Raw genomic sequence first — 22,649 nt, 5'->3', positions numbered from 1 at the left:
AACACAGTGGTTATGGGAGTCCCACAGTATCTGGTGATGCTTTACTACAGTAACACAATGGTTATGGGAGTCCTACAACATCTAGTGATGCTCTACCACAGCAACACAGTGGTTATGGGAGTTCCACAGTATCTGGTGATGCTTTACTACAGTAACACAGTGGTTATGGGAGTCCCCCAATATCTGGTGATGCTTTGCCACAGTAACACAGTGGGTATGGGAGTCCCACAGTATCTGGTGACACTTGTACGGTATCCTTATCAAAGTAACACAGTGGTTATGGGAGTCCCACAGTATCTTGTGATGCTTTACTACAGTAACACAATGGTTATGGGAGTCCTACAACATCTAGTGATGCTCTACCACAGCAACACAGTGGTTATGTGAGTTCCACAGTATCTGGTGATGCTCTACTACAGTAAAACAGTGGTTATGGGAGTCCCCCAATATCTGGTGATGCTTTGCCACAGTAACACAGTGGTTATGGGAGTTCCACAGTATCTGGTGACACTTTTACGGTATCTTTATCAAAGTAACACAGTGGTCATGGGAGTCCCACAGTATCTGGTGATGCTTTGCCACAGTAACACAGTGGTTATGGGAGTCCCACAACATATGGTGATGCTTTGCCACAGTAACACAGTGGTTATGGGAGTCCCACAGTATCTGGTGATGCTTTGCCACAGTAACACAGTGGTTATGGGAGTCCCACAACATCTGGTGATGCTTTGCCACAGTAACACAGTGGTTATGGGAGTCCCACAACATCTGGTGATGCTTTACCACAGTAACACAGTGGTTATGGGAGTCCCACAGTATCTGGTGACACTTGTACGGTATCTTTATCAAAGTAACACAGTGGTTATGGGAGTCCCACAGTATCTGGTGATGCTTTGCCACAGTAACACAGTGGTTATGGGAGTCCCACAACATCTGGTGATGCTTTGCTACAGTAACACAGTGGTTATGGGAGTCCCACAATATCTGGTGATGCTTTACTACAGTAACACAGTGGTTATGGGAGTCCCACAATATCTGGTGATGCTTTACTACAGTAACACAGTGGTTATGGGAGTCCCACAGTATCTGGTGATGCTTTACTACAGTAACACAGTGGTTATGGGAGTCCCCCGATATCTGGTGACACTTGTACGGTATCTTTATCAAAGTAACACAGTGGTTATGGGAGTCCCACAATATCTGGTGATGCTTTACTACAGTAACACAGTGGGTATGGGAGTCCCCCGATATCTGGTGACACTTGTACGGTATCTTTATCGAAGTAACACAGTGGTTATGGGAGTCCCACAGTATCTGGTGATGCTTTACTACAGTAACACAGATTTTAAGGGAGTCCCACAACATCTAGTGATGCTTTACCACAGTAACACAGTGGTTATGGGAGTCCCACAATATCTGGTGATGCTTTACTACAGTAACACAGTGGTTATGGGAGCCCCACAATATCTAGTGATGCTTTACCACAGCAACACAGTGGTTATGGGAGTTCCACAACATCTAGTGATGCTTTACCACAGCAACACAGTGGTTATGGGAGTCCCACAATATCTGGTGACACTTGTACGATATATTTATCAAAGTAACACAGTGGTTATGGGAGTTCCACAACATCTAGTGATGCTTTACCACAGTAACACAGTGGTTATGGGAGTTCCACAATATCTAGTGATGCTTTACTACAGTAACACAGTGGTTATGTGAGTTCCACAACATCTAGTGATGCTTTACCACAGTAACACAGTGGTTATGGGAGTTCCACAACATCTAGTGATGCTTTACTACAGTAACAAAATGGTTATGGGAGTTCCACAACATCTAGTGATGCTTTACCACAGTAACACAGTGGTTATGGGAGTTCCACAACATCTAGTGATGCCTTACCACAGTAACACAGTGGTTATGGGAGTTCCACAACATCTAGCGATGCTTTACAACAGTAACACAGTAGTTATGGGAGTTCCACAACATCTAGTGATGCTTTACCACAGTAACACAGTGGTTATGGGATTCTCACAATATCTGGCGATGCTTTACTACAGTAACACAGTGGTTATGGGAGTCCCACAATATCTAGTGATGCTTTACCACAGCAACACAGTGCTTATGGGAGTTCCACAACATCTAGTGATGCTTTACCACAGTAACACAGTGGTTATGGGAGTCCCACAATATCTGGTGACACTTGTACGGTACCTTTATCAAAGTAACACAGTGGTTATGGGAGTTCCACAACATCTAGTGATGCTTTACCACAGTAACACAGTGGTTATGGGAGTTCCACAACATCTAGTGATGCTTTACTACAGTAACACAGTGGTTATGGGAGTTCCACAACATCTAGTGATGCTTTACCACAGTAACACAGTGGTTATGGGAGTCCCACAACATCTAGTGTTGCTTTACTACAGTAACACAGTGGTTATGGGAGTTCCACAACATCTAGTGATGCTTTACCACAGCAACACAGTGGTTATGGGGGTCCCACAATATCTGGTGATGCTTTACTACAGTAACACAGTGGTTATGGGAGACCCACAACATCTGGTGATGCTTTACTACAGTAACACAGTGGTTATGGGAGTCCCACAATATCTGGTGATGCTTTACCACAGTAACATAGTGGTTATGGGAGTCCCACAACATCTGGTGATGCTTTACTACAGTAACACAGTGGTTATGGGAGTCCCCGGATATCTGGTGACACTTGTACGGTATCTTTATCAAAGTAACACAGTGGATATGGAAGTTCCACAGTATCTGGTGATGCTTCACTACAGTTACACAGTGGTTAAGGGAGTGCCACAACATCTGGTGATGCTCTACCACAGTAACACAGTGGTTATGGGAGTCCCACAGTATCCGGTGATGCTTTACTACAGTAAGACAGTGGTTAAGGGAGTCCCACAACATCTAGTGATGCTCTACCACAGCAACACATTGGTTATGGGAGTCCCACAGTATCTGGTGATGCTTTACTACAGTAACTCAATGGTTATGGGAGTCCCACAACATCTAGTGATGCTCTACCACAGCAACACAATGGCTATGGGAGTCCCACATTATCTGGTGATGCTTTACTACAGTAACTCAATGGTTATGGGAGTCCCACAACATCTAGTGATGCTTTACCACAGTAACACAGTGGTTATGGGAGTCCCCCGATATCTAGTGACACTTGTACGGTATCTTTATCAAAGTAACACAGTGGTTATGGGAGTTCCACAGTATCTGGTGACACTTGTACGGTATTTTTATCAAAGTAACACAGTGGTTATGGGAGTTCCACAGTATCTGGTGACACTTGTACGGTATCTTTAGCAAAGTAACACAGTGGTTATGGGAGTTCCACAGTATGTGGTGATGCTTTACTACAGTAACACAATGATTATGGGAGTCCTGCAACATTTGGTGATGCTCTACCACAGCAACACAGTGGTTATTGGAGTTCCACAGTTTCTGGTGACACTTGTACGGTATCTTTATCAAAGTAACACAGTGGTTATGGGAGTCCCACAGTATCTGGTGATGCTTTACTACAGTAACACAATGGTTATGGGAGTCCTACAACATCTAGTGATGCTCTACCACAGCAACACAGTGGTTATGGGAGTTCCACAGTATCTGGTGATGCTTTACTACAGTAACACAGTGGTTATGGGAGTCCCCCAATATCTGGTGATGCTTTGCCACAGTAACACAGTGGGTATGGGAGTCCCACAGTATCTGGTGACACTTGTACGGTATCTTTATCAAAGTAACACAGTGGTTATGGGAGTCCCACAGTATCTTGTGATGCTTTACTACAGTAACACAATGGTTATGGGAGTCCTACAACATCTAGTGATGCTCTACCACAGCAACACAGTGGTTATGGGAGTTCCACAGTATCTGGTGATGCTTTACTACAGTAACACAGTGGTTATGGGAGTCCCCCAATATCTGGTGATGCTTTGCCACAGTAACACAGTGGGTATGGGAGTCCCACAGTATCTGGTGACACTTGTACGGTATCTTTATCAAAGTAACACAGTGGTTATGGGAGTCCCACAGTATCTTGTGATGCTTTACTACAGTAACACAATGGTTATGGGAGTCCTACAACATCTAGTGATGCTCTACCACAGCAACACAGTTGTTATGGGAGTTCCACAGTATCTGGTGATGCTTTACTACAGTAACACAGTGGTTATGGGAGTCCCCCAATATCTGGTGATGCTTTGCCACAGTAACACAGTGGTTATGGGAGTTCCACAGTATCTGGTGACACTTTTACGGTATCTTTATCAAAGTAACACAGTGGTCATGGGAGTCCCACAGTATCTGGTGATGCTTTGCCACAGTAACACAGTGGTTATGGGAGTCCCACAACATATGGTGATGCTTTGCCACAGTAACACAGTGGTTATGGGAGTCCCACAGTATCTGGTGATGCTTTGCCACAGTAACACAGTGGTTATTGGAGTCCCACAACATCTGGTGATGCTTTGCCACAGTAACACAGTGGTTATGGGAGTCCCACAACATCTGGTGATGCTTTACCACAGTAACACAGTGGTTATCGGAGTCCCACAGTATCTGGTGACACTTGTACGGTATCTTTATCAAAGTAACACAGTGGTTATGGGAGTCCCACAGTATCTGGTGACACTTGTACAGTATCTTTATGGCAGTAACACACTGGTTATGTGAGTCCCATAGCATCTAGTGACACTTGCCTGGTATCTTGATATCAGTAACATACTGGTTATGGGAGTCCCACAGCATCTGGTGACACTTGCACAGTATCTTGATCACAGTAACATACTGGTTATATGAGTCCCACGCATCTGGTGATGCTTTAACACAGTACCTTTAAAGATGGTTTGGAATGGTTAAAGACCCACCTCAATATAATAGAGTATTCAAGAGTCTAAGAAGGAGGTGCAGATTGGAAAAGTAAGGACGGAAAGGAGAGGGCATATATGTCTCTAGTAAGACCCCAACTAGAGTGTGGTTCCAATGTATGGGACCCTCACCAGGATTACTTGATTCAAGAAAAGCAGCTCAATTGGTTCTGGGTGATTTCCGACAAAAGAGTAGTGTTACAAATGTTGCAAAGTTTGGCTGGGAAGATTGGGAGAAAGCAGACGAGCTTATTGGCCAAGTGGTATGATGTGAGTTGTCGTGGAGAGACGAATAAGTTTGAGTGGTGTGTTTAAAAAAGTAAGATCACAATATGAAGATAAAGTTGGAATTCAAGAGGACAAATTAGGGCAAATATTCGTTTATAAGAAGGGGAGTAAGGGATAGGAATAACGTACCAAGGGAGATGTTCAATAAATTTCCAATTTCTTTGCAATCATTTAACTGATTGATTGATTGATTGATTGATTGATTGATTGATTGATTGATTGATTGATTGATTGATTGATTGATTGATTGACTGATTGATTGATTGATTGATTGATTGATTGATTGATTGATTGATTGATTGATTGATTGATTGATTGATTGATTGATTGATTGATTGATTGATTGATTGATTGATTGATTGATTGATTGATTGATTGATTGATTGATTGATTGTAACACACTGGTTATGGGAGCTAATGCTTGATAATGCTTGTTGTTTAAAGGGGCCTAACATCGAAGGTCATCGGCCCCAGTTATGGGAGGCTCACAGCATCTGGTGATGATTTTCCACAATATCACACTGGTTAAGGGAGTCAAACAGCATCTGGTGATGCTTTACCACAGTAACACAGTGGTGATGGGAGTCCTACAGCATCTGGTAACACTTGTGCAGTGTCTTTACCAGAGTAACACAGTATTTATGGGAGTCCCACAGCACCTGGTGATGCTTTAACTGAGTGACACAGTGGTTATGGGAGTCCCACAGCATCTCATGACACTTGTGCAGTATATTCGCCACAGTATTGCAGTGGTTATGGGAGTCCCACAGCATCTCATGACACTTGTGCAGTATATTCACCACAGTGTTGCAGTGGTTATGGGAGTCCCTCAGCATCTCATGACACTTGTGCAGTATATTCACCACAGTGTTGCAGTGGTTATGGGAGTCCCACAGCATCTCATGACACTTGTGCAGTATGTTCACCACAGTGTTGCAGTGGTTATGGGAGTCCCATAGCACCTAGTGATGCTTTACCACAGCAACACAGCTGTTATGGGAGTTCCACTGCCTCTGGTGACACTTGTGCAAAATATTTATCATAGCAACGCAGTGGTTGCATAAGTCAACCCAGCAATGTCCATAAACTTCAGTGTGAAAGGTTGTACAAGGCAGAGCATTATTCTGTCACCTACCTTGTTCAATATCTACACCAAGCACATAATGTGAAAATTGCTTGATGGATGGGAAGGAGCAATTTCTAGCAGAAGTAAGATTATCACCAACCTGAGCTGCAGGAACTACAGATCATAATGCTGAAGCAGGGAGTATGGCCTGGGAAATCAACACAAAGAACACAAATGTAACAACTATTGGCAGATAGAAAGACAACTAACTCAATGAGAGGAAGACTCTTCGTTTTCAGCTCACCCAGAAATTTGTCTAACTTGGTTTCCATGATATCCAGTACAGGAGAGTAGTCCGGCAAAATCAAGAGAAGAATGGCCATATCTAGAGCAACCAGTGTAAAGCTGAGGAGGACAGAGGGCTCAGCAGTCAAACAGATATATAAGTAGAAAACTGAGACATTTGAGATGTGTGTTACTAGCTCATTATATGCATTTCTGTACCAGGCTGAGTGGCTCAGATGGCTGAGGTGCTGTCCTTTTGACCCCACCTTCTCCGGTTCAATCCTGCCTTGGTCCGGTGATATTTTAAGGTGCTCAAATATGTTATCCTTGTGTTGGTAGATTTACTGGCACATAAGGGAATACCTGTAGGACTAATTTCCGGAACCTCGGCGCATGCAGAAACCATAAAATTAGTTAGTGGGATGTAAACCCAGTAACATTATTATTATTTCTGTGACTGAACATCATACCAATATGTCTGTGCTGGAAGAACTAGACTTTGTGAGCATATTGGTACTTTGGACACATTGCCAGAAGAACAGGCAACCTGGAGAAGCTTATATTGGAGGGAAAGTTTAATGGTAAGCAACCCCAATCAGATGGTAGGACCAGCTGCAGCCCCTGGTGTGGAGGGTACACGTATAGAGACACACAGTTAGACTTGGAGCAAGCAAAAATAGGGAGGTACATTCAGGGAAACAGGGTGCGCTAGGCAGCGGTGTTAAGGGAACAGGGAACTGGAAATCAAGTAGGGATGACACAAAACAGTTAGTGCTCAACTGTAGAAGTATTGTAAAGAAAGGAATAGAATTAAGAAATTTATTAGATATATACTTACCAGATAGTGTAATAGGAGTTGAATCATGGCTGAGAAATTATATAATGGATGCAGAAATGTTCTCACGGAACTGGAGTGTGTATCGTAGAGATAGGATAGGAAAGGTAGGAGGGGGAGTATTCATTCTCGTGAAAGAAGAATTTATAAGCTACGAAAAAGTTAAAGATGACAAGCACGAAATTCTAGGGGTAAGGCTCATTTCTAAAGATAATAGGCAACTAGATGTCTTTGGAGTGTACAGACCAGGAAAGGGTAGAGCAGATGCTGATTCAGAATTATTTGATAAGATAATCAGCTATGTGGGAAACTATAAGGAAAGGAACGTGATCGTAGCGGGTGATTTCAATTTACCAAATATCAATTGGGAAGGTAATGCAAACGACAGGAAGCATTACCAACAAATGGCAAATAAGTTAATATGGGAAGGGCACCTGATTCAGAAAGTGATGGAACCAACTAGAGGGAAGAATATTCTGGATGTGGTGCTGGTAAAAGCAGATGAGCTCTATAGAGAAACCGAACTAATAGATGGTATTAGTGATCACAAAGCTGTTTTTGTGGTAATTAAAAATAAATATGAAGAAAGGAAGAGATTAAAATTAGGACTGTTAGGCAGAACCATATGGCTGATAAAACAGGCATGAGGGAGTTTAAAAAAAGTAATTATGATCGGTGGAAAACAGTAAATAAAAATATAAACAGACTCTGGGATGGGTTTAAAGAAATTGTTGAGGAATGAGAAAATAGGTTTGTGCCTTTAAAGTTGGTAAGGAATGGTAATGATCCACTATATTATAACAGAGAAGTAAAGAGACTAAGAAGGGGGTGCAGGCTGGAAAGAAATAGAGTTAGAAATGACTGTGGATGTAAAGAGAAATTGAAGGAACTTCTTAGGAAATTGAATCTAGCAAAGAAGGCAGCTAAGGATAACATGATGCCAAGCATAATTGGCAGTCATACAAATTTTATTGAAAAATGGAAGACTACGTATAGGTATTTTAAGGCAGAAACAGGTTCCAAGAAGGACATTCCCGCTATCATTAATGAACAAGGGGAGTATTTATGCACGTATCTTCAAAAGGCAGAAGTATTCAGTCAACAGTATGTAAAGATTGTTGGTTACAAGGATAATGTCCAGATAGAAGAGGTGAGTAAAAGTAAAGAAGTATTAAAATTTACCTACGACAGCAATGACATTTACAGTAAGATAAAAAAGTTGAAAACTAGAAAAGCAGCTGGAATAGATAAGGTTTCGGGGGATATACTAAAGACAATGGGTTGGGATATAGTACCATATCTGAAGTACTTCTTTCATTATTGTTCGCATGAAGGAACTTTACCAAAGGAATGGAGAGTTGCTATAGTAGCCCCTGTATATAAAGGAAAGGGTGATGGGCATAAAGCTTAAAATTACAGGCCAGTCAGTTTGACATGCATTGTATGTAAGCTTTGGAAAAACATTCTTTTTGATTATATAAGACATGTTTGCAAAATTAATAATTGGTTTGACAGAAGGCAGTTTCGGTTTAGGAAAGGTTATTCCACTGAAGCCCAACTTGTAGGATTCCAGCAAGATATAGTAGATATCCTGGATTCAGGAAGTCAGTTGGACTGTATTGCGATTGATTTATCTAAGGCATTTGATAGGGTAGATCATGGGAAACTACTGGAAAATGAGTGCAATTGGACTTGACAAAAGAGCGACTGAATGGGTGGCTCTGTTTCTAGAAAATAGAACTCAGAGAGTTAGAGTAGGTGAAGCTTTATCTGTCCCTGTAAAAATTAAGAGGGGAATTCCTCAAGCCAGTATTACTGGACCTTTATGTTTTCTTATATATATCAATGATATGTGTAAAGAAGTGGAATCAGAGATAAGGCTTTTTGCAGATGATGTTATTCTGTACAGAGTAATAAATAGGTTACAAGATTGTCAGGAACTGCAAAATGACCTCGATAATGTTGTGAGATGGACAGTAGGCAATGGTATGATGATAAACGGGGATAAAAGTCAGGTGGTGAGTTTCACAAATAGGAAAAATCCTCTCAGTTTTAATTACTGCGTTGATGGGGTGAAAGTTCCCTTTGGGGATCTTTGTAAATATCTAGGTATAAATATAAGGAAAGATCTTCATTGGGGTAATCACATAAATATGATTGCAAATAGAGGGTACAGATCTCTGCACGTGGTTATGAGAGTATTTAAGGGTTGTAGTAAAGATGTAAAGGAGAGAGCATATTTGTCCCTGGTGTGACCTCAACTTGAGTATGGTTCCAGTGTATGGGACCCTTACCAGGATTACTTGATTCAGGAACTGGAAAAAATCCAAAGAAAAGTAGCTGGATTTGTTCTGGGCGATTTCCGAAAAAAGAGTAGCGTTACAAAAAATGTTGCAAAGTTTGGGCTGGGAAGACTTGGTAGAAAGTAAACGAGCTGCTCGACTAAGTGGTATGTCAGTTAAATTGAAATAATAAATATGGTAGTTCTACCTATTCAATACAAGTAAATAAGAGATGTAGAGATTATATTCTCATTTAATTAAAAGTGGAAATGGTACCGGTTTCGACTCCATTCTGGGTCATCATCAGCCGATTATAACTCGAAAAGCAATGCATTAGTAAGAAAGAAGTTAACGGTCAAGTCCACACAATATCAGTTGAAGAGACGATTTAATAAATGACGGGGGTAGGCACTGAAAAATTCAGACGAAGTGGAATATAAGTCACTTAAAAGAATTAATGCGTAATCCTCCGAGCATCAGCTCGGCACACGCAATGTTTGGCACTATCTCACGATGTTCACGAAAAGCAGAGAACAGTTAAATGAGCCAGACTGCATACAACGTCAGGCACAAAGTCATAACACAATCCAAATATGAAGATCTAAAGTCATGAAGAAGCCGAAGACGAGCAGCTCAACCGAAGTAACTTGCAAGCTCCAGAAGATCGGCGCGGTGTTTACAACGTCAAGTGCTGTAGTTTCATACGCTGACGGAGATTGAAGGATAGATTCATGATCAAGTATTTGCTTAGTTCACGAAAATGTACCTATATATATCTATATATATATACCTATAATACGATTCAATATAATTGAATACATAATTATGATCTTGATGATTTTTAGAACAGTTGACGTGAAAAAACAATAGTGAATAGAAAAAAGGGTAAAAAGCGCAATGCCGGAAACAAATGAAAACGTGTATGCACAGTGCGCTATTTCTTGAATATATAAAAAAAAATTAAAGTCCTGATTGAAGTAGTCAAAGTTGGCGGACGCAAGGTATGAGTTTAAATTTGAAAGTGAGGGCCCAAAATGAAGGAACATATCAACGCCATTAAATACAACAGATTCTCCACCATACGACAACACATACATGACTCCAAGCACAATTTCACCAATATTGAAAAAGACATGAAAATACTTAAAATCATTAACAAAGGCCCCCTCTTAAACACTACTGAAAATTGTTTTATTCACCTTGACCAATACTTCAACCCCAATTTCAACTTAAACGACATTTCTGAAAAACCCAACATCCTATTTGACTTCCTAATTCTTCTTCCCAAAAATTCTAAATTTCAAAACCTGAATTCAATTTTCCATGCCTTACAAAGTTCCTACCCACAATTTCTACCTCAAGTAACCCACCCTCATAACCCACCCTAAACTACCCCTCCTTCATCCCTATCTTATCCTCTCTTACAACCTTTTAACTTTAAACCCTTTTAATCTTTTATTATCCACTAATCTTCTTTCTATATTAACTTATCCTATATTTCTTTTCACCTCTTTCTCTCTCTCTATATATATATATATAAATATGGTAGTTCTACCTATTCAATACAAGTAAATATATATATATATATATATATATATATATATATATATATATATATATAAACTACATTGCCACCTTCATTTTGGGCCCTCACTTTCAAATTTAAACTCATGCCTTGCGTCCGCCAACTTTGACTATTTCAATCACGACCTGATTTTTTTTTATATATTCAAGAAATAGCGCACTGTGCATACACGTTTTCATTTGTTTCCGGTATTGCGCTTTTTACCCTTTTTTCTATTCACTATTGTTTTTTCACGTCAACTGTTCTAAACATCTTCAAGATCATAATTACGTATTCAATTATATTGAATCGTATTATAGGTATATATATATAGGTACATTTTCGTGAACTAAGCAAATACTTGATCATGAATCTATCCTTCAATCTCCGTCAGCGTATGAAACTACAGCACTTGACGTTGTAAACACCGCGCCGATCTTCTGGAGCTTGCAAGTTACTTCGGTTGAGCTGCTCGTCTTCGGCTTCTTCATGACTTTAGATCTTCATATTTGGATTGTGTTGTGACTTTGTGCCTGACGGTGTATGCAGTCTGGCTCATTTAACTGTTCTCTGCTTTTCGTGAACATTGTGAGACAGTGCCACACATTGCGTGTGCCGTGCTGATGCTCGGAAGATTATGTATTACTTCTTTTAAGTGACTTATATTCCACTTCGTCTGAATTTTACAGTGCCTACCCCCGTCATTTATTAAATCGTCTCTTCAACTGATATTGTGTGGACTTGACCGTTAACTTCTTTCTTACTTATGCATTGCTTTTCGAGTTATAATCGGCTGATGATGACCCAGACTGGGGTAGAAACCGGTACCATTTCCACTTTTAATTAAATGAGAATGTAATCTCTACATCTCTTATTTACTTGTATTGAATAGGTAGAACTACCATATTTTTTATTTCAATTTAACTGTGATACTTTTCAATACGGAACAATCAACTTTTTATCTTTAAGTGGTATGTTCCGAGCTGTCAGTGGAGAGATGGCGTGGGAGGACATCAGTAGACGATTAAGTTTGGATGGTGTCTTTAAAAGTAGGAAAGATCACAATATGAAGATAAAGTTGGAATTCAAGACGACAAATTGGGGCAAATATTCGTTTATAGGAAGGGGAGTTAGGGATTGGAATAACTTACCAAGGGTGATGTTCAATAAATTTCCAATTTCTTTGCAATCGTTTAAGAAAAAGCTTGGAAAACAACGGATAGGGAATCTGCCACCTGGGCGACTGCCCTAAATGCAGATGAGTAGTGATTGATTGATTGATTGATTGATTGATTGATTGATTGATTGATTGATTGATTGATTGATTGATTGATTGATTGATTGATTGATTGATTGATTGATTGATTGATTGATTGATTGATTGATTGATTGATCCCCTCGAGGGCAAACGATTGAGGAGGGGAGTGATATGAATTCGCAAGAAGAGAATCAATTTACCTACTCAAGTTTCCTTCCTCTTTTCACAAGGGAATTTTTAAATGATATATAGTCGATACGCATGAATAAGGATGATTCGGATGATATCCAGTTTGTGTCTCTAGAGTGCCATGTCATAAATATGTGTGAGATGGGGTCCTAATTTCCACCTAGTAAGCACTATGTGATGTATTACCGTAATACATTAACCTGTGAATTGTATAGTACAATGATTCAATAAGTAGATATTTTATTATCTTCATCAAGTAGGGAAAGTCTCTTCATTACCCACCAAGGGCATCAATGAGTAGACAGACTGTGTAGTACGGTATGATAATAGGATTGTGCAGTTCGTGACTAAACTTGGTTTTACTGGAAGAGTCTTAGAGAACTGTTCAACTTCCAACACAATTGCATTCATCTTTATAGTAGATAATATTCCATTGGAAATTATCTTTATTAAAACAAGGCTGTATGTATCTGGTTGGTTATACCCACAAATGCTTGCCAATACAAGAACTATAACAAAACAGTGCCTGTGACAAAAACAGAGACAGGCAGTCATAAAGGGTCTTCAAACCCAGGTGAAGATACACACAAGATATGACCTAAGTGGCTCTTGTAAATGTTTGCTATTTCTCCTACCTTTCTTAAGTTTCCTTTTTTTACATACACTGCAGTTTACATTCTTGATTCAACAAGATCAAACTGGTCTGTAATTTGAAAGCAAATATTTCCTCCCCTTTCATTAGCCAGGGTTTCGCTTTCCCAGAGAATGTTCCAGTCGAAAGTGAGCTGTTACATACGTCGTTTGGATGATCAGTTGCTACTGTAAAGATGTTATCAGAGATATACTGAGTTCTGTGAAAGACCCACAGGCTCCCAACAAATGTATAATACAGCTGTCGAACAATGCATGGGTCGAGTTGGACTTAAGTTACTTGCTTTAATGCCGTTGTGCTAAATTTTAACCTTGTTTTACACCAGCACCTAACATGGACTCTGTAGAAGCTGCCAAGTACCTTGAAAGTTTTCTTATTGGTTTATTTTTGGGAAGTAGAAATACCATGGTCATCTGCCCCACAGATTAAGAGAATGTAAAGTCTGGATGATAACTTGGATGACTTTTATGTCTGAAGTAGTGCACATACAGGAACAATGTTTTATCTTGGGGATTGTCATTCGCCTGGCCACGAGCGCTGCAAGCTTGTCTCCCGCCAAGCACGCTGCTGTAATGCACTTCTAGGCGCCACAATTTCAACTTCTTCACGGTCTATTGAGAGTTTTAACAGCATATAGAATTTACTGCAGCCAATGACCACATGTTACAATAAATAAGGAATAAATAACTAGTCACATAATTCTTTCAAGGACTTCTTCTTCGGGCACTTATCGAGATGGTATCGATCACAAGTATTATCGCAGAGAGAGCATGCACAGTTCACGTTAGGTGTATGAAACTTGGTTGTGCGGGAAACTTTATGGTCAAAACCATGTACCGCGAATCTATTAACAAGAGGACGTAATTCGTAGATGGAAACTGACCATTTTCTGCTGATCATAGCGTCAGTAGAGTAAAAGTCACTCCAAATCTCTGCTTTCTTCCGATAATGCTCTTGCAGTAGTTCGTGATAAGGCGTCGTAGATGGTAGTGACAGGCTGAATCTCAGGTCTTCTAAGAACATTGGTTCTCGATATAATTCATAGACCATTCTGGATGGTGTCCACTTAGAAAAACAAAGCACCCTTTTCAGAAAAGTAGCCTTAAGCTTCTCGATATTTTTCAAATTTGATTTAAAAATAGTGAAATGTTCCCATATTAAATGAAGTCCATATGTTATTATTGGTTTTACTTTAATCTGAAATAACTCTAGTGTAGTTCTCAGAGATAATTTTTGCAGGTGCTGAATATCATGAATAGCAAGAATCGCTGCGGACAACCTCTCCTTAATATATATAATGAAAGTTGTTCCGTGAGTTTGAAACGTTATGTTTAGACATTTAAATATGTTTACTGTTTCTATCTATTCACCCTCGTACGTAATGGTCTCAGACTCACTGCGTCTCCCACCTCGTTTCAATGTCACCATTACTGTTTTCTTTTTGTTTATATTCGATTCGTTGATTCGAGCCCAAACTAGTAACTTGTCGAAGGCTTGCTGAAGTGTATCTCTAGGAGCTGATGCAATGCATAGATGTAAGTTTGTACTCCATTCGTCTTAATTGCTTGCATCACATCATGGGTCGCAATGTTGAATAATATACGACTCAGGGATCCCCTTGTAATACCCCAATTTTCTGATCAATTCCTGTAGATATGGATAAAGGGTCGTCAATCTGAAGTCTGTTTTCTGCCAAAATGGTACCGATATTAATTATACGAACTAAAGGGTTGTTCTCACCCAATAAATTTGTTAATGTATCCATCAGTCTTACTCGGTTAATTGAGTCGAAAGCCTTAGTGTAGTCCACAAACAACATAACGAACTTCCTTTAAACCGGAGAGCCTCGTGAATATTACATTGTAAACACTGAACTGCAAGAATAGTCGATCGATCTTTGCTGAAGCCAAATTGCTCCTCAGGAAGAAGACTTTCTACTGGAGTTATAAGTTGGGTTAATAGTTTCAAACGAGTACATTCCAAGGCGATACCCCTGTAAGTATCACGATCACAAGGATCTCATTTCCCTTTGTACAAGAGCTTTAGAGTAGAGGTTCTCCAATAATCTGGAATACAACCCTGTTGTAGGCATTCATTGAACAGAAGTGTCCACGATTCCAGAAGAACATGAGCAGCTCTCTTTATGTGTTCATTGTAAATGTTATCTGGTCCTCAAGCTTTCTGCATATTCAGCTTGTAGATTTTATCTTTTACTTCGTCTTGTGTGATTAGGAGAGTTATCAAATTCCAATAACTTGTCAAATCTCTTAGCAGGTCTTGTATCGTTAGGTCCGAGGACCTTGGATAAGTGTTCAACCCAGGTTTCCACGAGGGAATTTCGGTATTCTTGGTCTGAGTACACTATATGGTTGACTTTTAGCCTTTTCAGTTTGTTCCTTACATATTTTCTAATAGTATTCTGCCTTTTTGAGTTTAATGAGATTCTTATATTCTTTTCGTCTCTCAGCATAATCATGAAGAGTAACATCTGTTGGGGAATATCTAACAACATGAAGATAGTGTAAGACCTCCTGTCGAGTTCTGTAGCAGCTAGTATCGAGCCATGGCTTTGCCTTCCTGTCAGTTTTAACTATCGTCGTTGCATTGTGAATAATTGTCTCCATTTCTTGTGTCGCTATATTAATATGACCATCTCCTAATAGATTGTTCATTGAAATGACGCATTCTTTATCTGAATTCATAAGGTCCGTATCCAACACCCTGGATCTGGAGGTTATCTTACGAGGGGTAATATGCTTCTGATTAAATAGAACGGTTGTTGCTAGTTGACAGAGTGAACAGAGTGTAGATTAAACAGCATCAGGTCCATTGTGCTGCTTCCGTTGGGACTTGTTTGTTTATTAAGGTCAAACCTTCTGCTTGTAAGAACTCAAGCACCATTTCCGATTTGTTGGACATAACATCTATACGACAATTAAGATCTCCTGCAACAATTACTCATTCATCACGGTTAGTCTTACTTAGACCTTCATTAATGAGATCTAATATATCGCATTCTTTGTATTCAGGTTGAATATAAATGCCGAAAATAGTACACAATTTCGTTCTTACAACAACAATGTTTGACTATTTAATTTCAACTGTGAAAGGAGAAAATTCCGATTTAAACACACATGACACTCCGATTGTTCTTCCTTTTGGTTGAGTTAAAGCAAAACCGTGCACCGCATAAAAGCCATGCATAAGGTTCAGTTTAGTCGAATGTTCATGTGTTTAGCGCTCATTGAGTTGTTCCGACGCCATTTTCATTATGTGAATGTGTTTATATACATAATACCTTCATGAAGTACAGAAAATGCTGTGCGAAAACACTGTATGACTCAGTGCCGCATTACAGCAATGAAAGTGTTCCCGAACTCATCTTCTTCTAGATGTGAGGAATGTATCCTGTATGTTTGGTTACACCCACCTATTTAGTTGATACTGGGATAGGGTGGATGTGGTCATGGTGTTTATATTTACCATCTCAGCATTCAAGTAAGAATACGTTGGGATTCCTGTTAGGTCATCTGCCCAGAGGCTGGTTGGTTCCTCAAATAACACCACCAAAGGTTATGCGGTTATAAGGAAACCCCAAAAACCAATGGCAGCACCAAAATGAGGCATACTAGGCAAGATGAGGAGTGAGGTAGTTTGCCATTGCTTTCCTTACGGGATTCCTGATACACAACATTTAGCAAGGCCAAGAGTGGGATTCAAGCAACTGTTCATCTCAAAATAATGTTCTTTCAAGGCTGATTACATAACATGTCAGATACTTAAAACCAAGCTCGATAGCTGCAGTCGCTTAAGTGCGGCCAGTATCCAGTATTCGGGAGTATTCGGAAGATAGTAGGTTCGAACCCCACTGTCGGCAGCCCTGAAAATGGTTTTCCGTGGTTTCCCATTTTCACACCAGGCAAATGCTGGGGCTGTGCCTTAATTAAGGCCACGGCCGCTTCCTTCCCACTCCTAGTCCTTTCCTGCCCCATCGTCGCCATAAGACCTATCTGTGTCGGTGCGACGTAAAACAACTAGCAGATACTTAAACCTGTCAGAAATTTGCCACAGAGCAAGGAATCGACCACAAGACTGCCTTGTTGGAAACTCTTATGCTCATGGAATGGAGCTATTCTGCAGGGGGAATGGAACTTCCCACTTACGAGTACCGGTATATTACTTCAGTGCATTCACTCATTGCCCTCCAAGTATCATCATGAATATTGTTTGGCTGCACTACTAAATGCTCAAAGCCTTGACCTTTGGTTCTCGGGTCCCCTGGTTCGATTCCCAGCAAAGTCGAGGGATTTTACTCTTAAATTGTTAATTTTCTTGGCACATGGGGACTGGGCACATGTGGTGTCTCCATCATTCCTCCGATTTTTCACCATATACAACTCCACATAAACAAACAGTTTTCTCTACATGACAGATGCTGGAGGGTCTGATTTTCTATGCTACAAATAAACTCATACATACATACATACATACATACATACATACATACATACATACATACATACATACATACATACATACATACATACATACATACATTATCATTATAGACTGTTATGCCTTTCAGCGTTCAGTCTGCAAGCCTCTGTGAATTTACTAAACGTCGCCACAATCCTCGATTTGCAACTAGTGTTGTGGCCTCATTTAGTTCTATACCTCTTATCTTTAAATCGTAAGAAACTGAGTCTAACCATTGTCGTCTTGGTCTACCTCTACTTCTCTTACCCTCCATAGCAGAGTCCATTATTCTCCTAGTAACCTATCCTCCTCTATTCGCCTCACATGACTCCACCACCGTACAGCTTCATCCATCGAGTTCATTCCTAACTTAGCCTTTATCTCCTCATTCCGAGTGCCATCCTGCCATTGTTCCCACCTGTTTGTACCAGCAAAAATTCTTGCTACTTTCATGTCTGTTATTTCTAACTTATGAATAAGATATCCTGAGTCCACCCAGCTTTCGCTCCCGAAAAGCAAATTTGGTCTGAAAACAGACCGATGTAAAGGTAGTTTCGTCTGGGAACTGACTTCCTTCTTACAGAATACTGCTGATCGCAACTGCGAACTCACTGCATTATCTTTACGACGCCTTGATTCAATCTCACTATATTACCATCCTTGGAGAACACACAACCTAAATACTTGAAATTATCGACCTGTTCTAGCTTTGAATCTCCAATCCGACATTCAATTCTGTTGAATTTATTACCTACTGACATCAATTTAGTCTTCGAGAGGTTAATTTTCATACCATACTCATTGCACCTATTTTCAAGTTCCAAGATATTACACTGCATGCTTTCGGCACCATCTGTCATTAAGATCAAGTCGTCAGCATAGGCCAAACTGCTTACTACATTTCCACCTAACTGAATCCCTCCCTGCCATTTTATACCTTTCAGCAGATGATCCATGTAAACTACGAACAGCAAAGGCGAAAGATTACAGCCTTGTCTAACTCCTGTAAGTACCCTGAACCAAGAACTCATTCTACCATCAATTCTCACTGAAGCCCAATTGTCAACATAAATGACTTTGATTGATTTTAATAGTCTATCTTTAATTCCTATTATTATTATTATTATTATTATTATTATTATTATTATTATTATTATTATTATTATTATTATTATTATTATTATTATTATTATTATTATTATTACTGATATTCCGAGTCTCACCGAGGAATAGGAAGCACCTGAGTTGAATGGCTGAACAGCGGATTACTTAGAGCAATTTTTACTTTAACAAATTTGGTAATTTTATTTCTTTCCTTTCTTAAAATTTAGAGAGACGAATTTAGTAACGTAACAAAGAACAATTGACAATATTAACAACGAGCTCTTCAGCCCTAACAATTCATTGGACTTACAAAGTGATAAATCAGGTTCAAAATAAATTGGGAGAACCTGCCAGTCGTTAAATTACATTGGAAAGAGCATAATTGCTCCTGACAAGTACAATATTAGAGGAATCTCAGCTCCAAGATAAAAGAGGCTAGACTCAATTAGGCAACCAGTTGCTTTTCACAATGTTAGCTACAGTCGGCAACCCCTAGGGTGATCCCACTTCATAGTGTTCATACACCGTGGGCTTATCTATTACCAAATTCAGCAATATGTTTAAGTATTGTTCCCAAAGGGAACCAAATCATAGACACGTTGATCCTAAGAACTACAAAGAATAAACAGGGACATAATTACCCATACTACAAGGTCTTACAAGGTGTATGCGTAAGTATTTGCCGGTTTCGCTAGGAGAGGCGCCAGCGAAGAGTACGCAACATATGAATTTGACATATACGTCAGGTTGTTCGTCTGACATTAACCTACCAACACACACAAGTTTAGTCCGCTAATCTTTGTTGTATCGTTCAGTGATGTTTGATCTTATTTTTCTTTTCTTATTTAATAAAAATTAAAAGGCTGCGGAAACTCATCGTTTGCTGGTAGAGACACGTGAGACGATTTAAACGTGGTGATTTCAATGTGCAGACCACAAAAGTGCGAAGACTCTTGAATCCCGGTGAAACCGTTAATGCACAACGCTATAGCCAACTAATGATTAATTTAAATCACGCATTGATCGAAAGACGGCCGGATTGGGCCAGAAGACATGGCAAGGTTATTTTGTCACACGACGATACGCCGTCTCACACAGCAAAACCGGTGAAGGATACTTTGAAATTGCTTGGATGAAACATCCTTCCGCACCCGCCGTACTGCCCCAACCTGGCGCCATCTGTCAATTATCGTTTCGCATCAATGGGGCACGCGCTCGCAGAGCAGCACTTCAGCAATTTCGAGGAAGTTGTAAAATGACTCGACGAATGGTTTGCCGCAAAAGACAAGCAGGTTTTCTGGCATGGTATTCATAACTTACCTGAAAGATGGGCGAAGTGTGTAGAAGCCGATGACTAATATTTTGAATAAACAAAAAAATAATTTCCCTAAAAAATTACGTGTTTTCTTTACCAAAAAGCCGGCAGAAACTTATCCATACACCTGGTAAAAGGGAAAGGTTACACACAAGCAACACGGAAGGAGGCGAAACACCACAACTCCTTATTGAACATTCTGGAAGATACGAGAACCTACGTAGGCTTAAGGCCCAATGATGCAGGGGCTAATCCCATACTAAAAAGGGTGGCTAAAGTGGGAAAATTAAAAGCCAAGACAAGATCTCCAAAATGTAAAGGTTGAAAACTTTAATCACCCAGCTCAAAAGTTGAAGGGGAGATATCTGAGGGCCACCACCAATAAATGTTTTCCAGGTAGGGAATAGAAATAGAGTCCGAAGACTGCGCATAAGATCCTACATGCCAACCCAAAAAAAACCTGCTGAAACCTTCCTCTCAAACTACCCGCAGGCACAATCACATGTTTAGGTAAATTCTGCCATTCTGGATCTTCTTCAAGCCGGCCACGCCCTGCCTCCTGCCCAATCTAACCTCCGCAAGTCGCACTCTCAATAACTGAAACAAATCAGACAAGATGGCTCTAAAGTACTCTCCTTAAATAGTCCCGTAGGGGAAAGTTCCAGATTAAATTAAAATACAATACGCTCGTAGGCTAAACCTCCATACATATACCCGGGTTTTATTGGCTAGAGACCATAGTCACAAGCGTGTGATAGGCAAATTACAACGAAGGAGGAACCAGATGAAGTGTTTGGAACTTCAGTACATTAAAAAAGCAATCCTCAGGAAAAAGGTTTACCGACTACAAAAACAAAATATCTTCAGCAATTAGTTTGTATCTAGTCATTAGATGTCACTAGGAAATAGACGGCAGAGCCATCTAACCGTCAAAGAAGAAAGTTTGTGATATTTTTAAAAGTTCGTGTTCACTAACACAGATGGCCGTAGAGAAGGCGCGCAGTTTAAGTAACTGGGGTAGGTGTACTCCTGGTACAATTATTAATATTATTATTATTGTTACGGGGTTACCCGTGGAGCAGAAAGAGGTAAAAGATGGCGCGGGCTTGAATGAGACTAACTACAATATCAAAATTACTTTAAAACTTAAACTGAAGGTTATATTTTCAGAACTTCAAACTAAACAATTTTTCATAATAATGAAACATCAGGTAAATTGACAATCTTAAAACAAGTCAAGGAAAATACAAGATTAGTGAACTCGACAGATTCCTGGCTTCAAGCCCCTCGTTTTACAATTCCTGAGCTCCTAGCTCAAATTTACAAAAGAGCACAAATTTATTCAAGGGCAGAATTCCCCTAATTCAAAAAGCACTTGCCTCCAAAATTACAACATCTAGCCTTCAAGAGGCATTCGTTACACTTACAACATTTTGGAAAAATGCTAACAGGCTCTCAATTTCTCAAGCCTACTCAAGGCAACATCAACTTACAATCTCTGGCCTTTCAAGGCACCACTTACAAATTGAAAATAATTTAGACAGGGGTATTTAATACCCAACCTATGGGGCCTTCATTGAAAAGGAATAGGCTAAAATGACTGGCCTAAACACAAGGTGAAGGGAGGCACACTGCACACACAGATAATGAACACTTAAAAACCTAAGGGGCTCTAGGCCGAGGAAACAGGGACTATTCCCAAACTACTGAGGTGACTCGTATAGAAGTTACTTTAACACATACCGAAGGAAAAGAGTTACAAAACGTAGTCACCTCAAACCAAGATGAAGGGGAGCTCGAGAGCGTAAGTCACTCTCTATCCCCGATTTACAATTAAAGGGTTTACGAAAGAAACCCGAAAGAAGATTCACATTTTAGAAAAATTGTTACCTAACTAAAGAGTCGGACCGTTCCCTCGGATTAAACTGCGAAGGTAGCAAGAAAGAATAAAGTTATGTGGCCATTACCTTATAGATGTTCTGGTTGCCGACGAAAGAGGCCGCCCGCCTCCTGCTTGACACACACACACAGATAGACGACGATCAATTGGCCATGAAACGTGAAAAGCCGCAGTTTATAAAGCCTAAGGGAAGGTTCGAGATTTTTCAAGACTAAACCAGCTGCACCCTCTCGATTTAATTGGTTAATCACAAAGTTACACTCAGAATCGAACAAGAAGCCTGTGATAGGTTGAAAATTAATTTCAGAAAGTTTTGATTGGCCAGATTCAAAACTGGCGGAAAGGAAAAAAGGAGGGTTGCCAACCAAAAATAAATGAACATCAATCAGTTACAAAAACCTAGAAATACAAAACTTCTTTCAATTATAACTTCTTACACATCGCACCAGGGTGCATGATCATAGTTTTCTTGGTAGTGTCACCTATGGAAGAATGTCCAGACTTCTTAATTAATGGCAAACAAAACAAAGA

General features: G+C 39.9%; 1 protein-coding gene across 1 annotated transcript in view; it reads left to right on the top strand.

Annotated features, from left to right (window-relative positions):
• The window catches only part of LOC137501031 (uncharacterized), a 198,609-nt gene that overhangs the window by 170,191 nt on the left and 5,769 nt on the right, over positions 1-22,649 (top strand). The gene's annotated exons all lie outside the window — the stretch shown is intronic.

This window comes from Anabrus simplex, chromosome 5, assembly GCF_040414725.1.
Source record: "Anabrus simplex isolate iqAnaSimp1 chromosome 5, ASM4041472v1, whole genome shotgun sequence".
NCBI lineage: Eukaryota > Metazoa > Arthropoda > Insecta > Orthoptera > Tettigoniidae > Anabrus > Anabrus simplex.
This window is presented reverse-complemented; position numbering and strand designations above follow the sequence as displayed.